Consider the following 6,168-nt stretch of genomic DNA (forward strand, 5'->3'; position numbering starts at 1 on the left):
GGCATCATAAGCCATTTGCCAGCTACCTTCGGGTACTGGTAAGTCATTATAAGTTGACTCTTTAAAATCACTAGGAGGGTGATAAGACCTAACTCCACCTGTAAAACAATTTTCAAAGCCTGGTAAGTAAGATTCGTTGCACGGACCAGCGTATAAACATACCGGGGTTAAAAATACAAAAGTTTTAAAGAAATTACTTACAACTGGCACCCAGAGCTCTTCTTAGCGTCGGTTGCACAACCCTGGAAAGCATCATGACGCTAAAATATATGCGAAATGGCCAATAGTATTATAAATTCTGGTATCTCAGATCACCGACGAGCAACCAGCAGTAGAAGTTGCAGAAGGAAATATCCCATAATCCTCCACTTCCGTTTGAAAAAAGTAATCGATAGCATGACGGAATATGAGACTCAATTTTTGCGCGAGTTTGTTTTCATTTGAATTAACATATTTGTGCGCAAATGAGTGGGTACATTGTTAGGCTATAAGGAAGTCGCTGGCTCGACGATTTTCAGGTCAATAATATTACTCATTGTTACAAACTCTAATATTGAAATGTCCCCTGCTAGTTCGGCATTGTTCACAATAATTTATATACCATTGTTGGGTACGTGGTCGAAAGCAGCATAGATAAGGGTGGTAGGAAAACCAATTGCACTGAGAACTGTTGTCACTATTTTGGGCACATTAAATGCCTCATGGTTTGAAATAGCTGTTGTAGTTCAATTATGCTTTCCAATGCATCAGAATGTGACATATTTTTCTATCACTAGTAAAATTGACTCCTAATGAAGTACAATAAGTGGATGGTAAAGTCTTGGATATCGCTTCGAGAAAAATTAATGATAGCCGGAAAATGATAGTCTTATATTAATCATTTGGTAATTATTTCTCAGTAGGACTTCAATAATGGTCACTCGTGAATTTTTGGCTTACAATATTTCCATTTACTAATCTTGGGGAAAATATTCTACGTATTCAATTTTAGGTCCTTACTTTTAGATTCAAACAAACGTCGGATCATATGGTATATTTCCACCCAAAGAAACCTCTGAGTACCATACAAAGCAAAAAATGCAGAAATTTTATTAAGGAAGAGGTAGAGTTACATTTCCTCTTTCTTAATAAAATGTATTCAAGAATTATTATAAGTTGAAATACTATACACGAAAAATAAAAATATATATTCATAGTCTAATACAGGTTATAAATCTCCTTAATCTAAGATAATAGACCAAAAGCAATCGCTCGGTCATTCAAATTAATAATTTTACGCTTTTCGCGGGTCTGTGGCATACTTTCATAGCATCCAAGGCAGCATCTCATGAAAACCCTGTCGAATGACACTTTAAAAATACACTAATCTTGTTAGGCGCCCTGAGAATAATTGTTAGAGTTACTTTCTCGCTGAGACGAAGTTAACACGAATATTTATGTATCAATGGGCAAAGTAATACCATGATATGCCACATGAAAACAAATGAGTTCTTCAGTGGCTGTTGAATATATCGTTATTTTCGTAATCGCTCCTATCGATATTTGAAATTGTATCTGATAGGGTACGAACCTAGATACAGTTAAATATATTGCTGCAGACTCAATCTAGTTAGAATATTGCTTAATTTTTCTATAAGATTGGCCTCAGATTATCCGAAAAATGGATTACGGTACTTTGAAAAAGTTGGCTCTGTCGATGGGAGAAGAATTTAGAGTTATAGACAATGTGACTCTGGAAGCAATTAATATTCAAAGGCTAATAACCAAAGAAAAAGAGTACTGCTCCAGTGAGTATTAAAATATGAATGTCTAAACAAAGTTTCTCTGTTTAATCGATGTCAATTTCTTAATTTCAGCATTAGAAACTTTAATTATGTCATCTGACGAGGAAATCTCATCTTTGGAAAATGAAACGTCCAACACTAAAAGCAAACTTGACAGCATCATTAACCAAGGATCATTACTTAAGTCTAGCCTGGAAAGGTAGTTATTATTTATTCATTATCGGTTCCAAAGGAATAACTAGTATTATCTCCAGTGCAGTATACTGACGATATATTTTAAATGAATACACACTGCATTAGTAACGTTGTAATTATTATGTGGTGGTATTTTCATAATTATTGCCATTGCATGTGCCCTGATTTTTTATGTAAATAAAGTTTAAAAAATTTTATAGTGTCATAATAGGTGTAAAGCATTATACTTACAATCCTTGCAACCTTAGTACTTCATTATAGTTTCCAAATGATCAGTTTTGTATGCAAAGGATAGTGTTTCGAGCGTCACTTGGTGAAGATATTTGATTTCTATTAAACTAAGAGAATAATGCATGTCAATTTTCACCCTAGTACACATACCATATTTTGATAACGTGTCATCGAGATTACAAAATGTATAATAACTCTGTTGCAACAATAGTATGCATGTTAAATTAAGGACAACAGTTAACTTGTGGTATCCTTTAGTATAATAGTGCTATAGAGGTTATTGTCAAATAGTCTCAATGTTGTAGAATTACTTATATTATTAATTTGAATGTATAGGATTAATTTTTGATGATATTTCCATTTATCAGTCTGAAAAGTTCCCACACCATGGTAGAGTTATTGAAGGGAGACCTCTTAAAGCAGTTAAAACTGGAGACAATCAAAACCACCGAACAAAGTATTAAATTTGATGCCACACTTAGGAAATATGAAGAAATATGGGAAAATTATAAGGTAGGGTACTTCATTTTTTATTTAAATCACTAAAATTAACAATTCTATTTAGCCACATGACAGTCTATACTGTTATATTGCCCTGACAATAAAGTAAAGCAGTGCATTTTCAATATCTATTATTACATGTGTTGCACTGAAAAATTTCTCAAGCAATTCGGATTGATCAGATTAGGGAGACCATAAATTAGATTAGCAAGAATAATGAGTCCTTGATAATTCATGCCTATAAAGACAGCTTCTCCAATGAAATGCATGGTGTAGATGGGTAGGGAAATAGTTTGCTGTCTTTTAGTAATTTAGATGGAAGAAATAAACTTTTAACGTTTAAAAAGGTAGTTTTAATGTATGAACTAAATTGATTTTAGTTGTGTTTAGTTAATATGATTGTTATGCACTAACACTGTCTTATTTTTTTAGACATCCTATAGAGATTATAAATGCTTGGAAATTGATAGTTGCCCAGCATTTTATCCATATTTATAATTTTGTGGCATTCTGGTAAGTGGACACACTGTGTATAGCAACAGAAATGAAGACTATTACAATTTTTCACTGAATAAAAATTTATTCACGGCCAGGTTTGTACAGTTCCACCTCATCACACCTGAATCTGTAATGTACACTGTGTATACTATCTAGTGACGGTGCATTAATAACAGAATAATTACTATCACAGTATTTCCTTAGGAAATTGAAGCTGGTCTGAAGTATTATTAGACTTTGGTTTAAGTCATGGCAAATTTGAAAAAATACTGACTGTTAGTGTAGCGTAGTTGGTGCAGGCACTGCAATGGCTAGTAACCTTATCTACTCAAATCTTTTATCACTCAATTGAGTTGAGCAAAAGCCTCAGATGACCAAGGCCACTGGAAATGTGCAGTATGGATTATATAATTAACTCATCAAGAGATTATGATTATTCCAACATGATGTTACATGTAGCTTGTTTAGCAGTTGTAATTGGTGAGGCTGAATAAAGGATGAGTTCTTAAGAACTTTGTGGGAAAATGAGTGAGATCCTGGCAAAAGAATGTCACTTATTAATTACCGTATTTTCCCATCGAAAACGCTCACCTTATGTGTAACGCTCACCCAGAACTTGTCGTAGTTGTCATGAATTTGTATAGATACTGTGCACCCAGGGCTTCATAGTTATCTTGAACGTGTATAGATGCCGCGCATCTTCTATATCGTATGTGTGTGTGTAAAAATACTTATGTTGGGATTTTTTCAATTTTCATTACATAACGTGTATTGTCATTTTTTCGATCATCTGAACATTTTTGTATAGATTACGCGTGCGTTATCGATGGAAAAATATGGTAGTTTAATAAAAATTTATATTGATAAATGTCACTATTTAGTTATTTCAAAAGTAGATTTGAACAGGAATTTGGTAACGAGGAAGATTGGAGTGCAAAAGAAACAGAATAAAATTTGAAAATATGCTATCCATAAATAGAGGATATTGATAGGGTATTGTTATGTTTATTAATGCATGCTAGAGGATAGGCTGAACTTGAATCTGGTAGATTGGGAAATATGCATAAACAAGGGAAGTGTAGATAATGTGTGAAAGGAATCAATGTTGAATTTGCTGAAAGAGTACCTGGAAAAGGTGTGGTTAGAAGACTGAAAGGTGGAATGAGGAAGTGAAAGATTCTTTGGCTGCAAAGAAAGGAGAACAAAAGATGATGACAGTAGCTGCAGGCAGGAAGCATAGCATATAGCAAGCAGTGTATAAGGTGAAAAAAAAAATGATACAGGTATTTCATGCTTGTGTTATTCAAAGAAATTAAATAGTGAGAGAAGACAAAAGGGCTAGAAAAGGGTAAAAAAATAGGACAAGTGAATGGCAAATGGGTAAATGCAATAAAGAATAATCTTGTTGATAGTCTGTGAGAAGAAGTATATAAATAATTTGTAGTCATTATTTTATTGGTCCCAGGACATCAAAAAGACACAGAAAAAATCTCATTGAAAAGGGAAACATGCCAAAGAACTAGCATTAATGGCATAAAAATTCTTCCACCAAGTAGAAAGCATTTAACTATAAAAATTTTTTAATTTTTTTTAAAGATAGAAAGCAATGAACACATTTGAAGTCAGTTGAAAGGTGACTTTAGAATGTGCAGCCAACATGATGGACTGTCGGCTAGATAAAAGATTATGGGACACTATCCTAAAATTGTTCTTCCTCCCAAGTGATGGGGATCGGGATTGGTGTGGTGGCTATTGTACTGGCTTCCTGCCCAGAAGGCTCGAGTTCAAATCCCAGCAGTGTTGAATATTTTTCAGAGGTATCTCGATCCCTACTTGAGGTGCTTTGTGGAGGGCACTTTGAGAGAGTACACTGTCCGTCGGAAGGGACATTAAGCTGCGGACCCCTTGGCGCCTTTCTTAAAGAGTAGGCTAATGCCGACGCCAGGTTTCTCTCCACCCTTCATCCTTTCCTGTCTATTCGCTATGGCGCAAATGACCTCAGCTGTCGGTCGCCTCCCCTAAATACTACTACTCCTAGTAGTAGTAGTTTTGAGGGGAGGCGACCGACAGCTAAGGTCATTTGCGCCATAGGGGAAGGACAGGAAAGGATGAAGGGTGGAGAGAAACCCGGCGTCGGCATTAGCCTACTCTTTACGAAAGGCGCCAAGGGGTCCGCGGCTTAACGTCCCATCCGACGGACGGCACTACTACTCCTCCAAGTGATGTAAGCATATATGTATATCCTTGTTCAAAGTCTAACCAATATTCAGATGCTGTTCTCATACACTGTATAAGATCCAGAATATACAGTTCTTTAAAAAAAACTCTACAGTGGGTAAATTTGTTAGCATTAACCAAAATCCTCACGGACCTCTTTTGCGATATGACTAACCTTGAGGTTAAATGGGACTGTCTCCGAGCAACAATACCTTGTAGTATGATAATAGTGTGGAGTGTAATTGCTAGGCAAATGCATTAGGTGGTGATATTGCATCCAGAGAAGTTGGCCCAAATCAAATTGAAATTATAGCATATAAATGCATCACCTTTCCCAAATTATTTTATTAAAACCAAATTTGAGTATGCCAGACTAAGGATAAATTCCAAATATGTATGGTGGGTAACAGTGGGCAGTAGTACCTGAGGAGTATTTGCTGTAGAGGTTGGGTAAGAAATGGTAAGAGAATGTGGACTGAATATGCCAATAAAAAACGAGTACATATGAAGAAGTGTGCTTCACCAGTTTGCTCGCATTAAGAGAATGAGAGACAAATCACCAAATGGGTGTATGAGGAAAGAGAACATGGTTTTTAGATGAAGAGAAAGTCATGTATGAATGAATGTATTCAAAAAGGCTCTTAAGATGAAGTAATAGATAGCCACATGTACATGTGAATCAGAGCTTTGAAGATATAAACAAAATACTGTCATGATTCCATCCCTAAATAAAGTTTGCAGT

The sequence above is a fragment of the Hetaerina americana genome, unplaced genomic scaffold, assembly GCF_022747635.1.
Source record: "Hetaerina americana unplaced genomic scaffold, ioHetAmer1.1.p SCAF_7, whole genome shotgun sequence".
Lineage (NCBI taxonomy): Eukaryota > Metazoa > Arthropoda > Insecta > Odonata > Calopterygidae > Hetaerina > Hetaerina americana.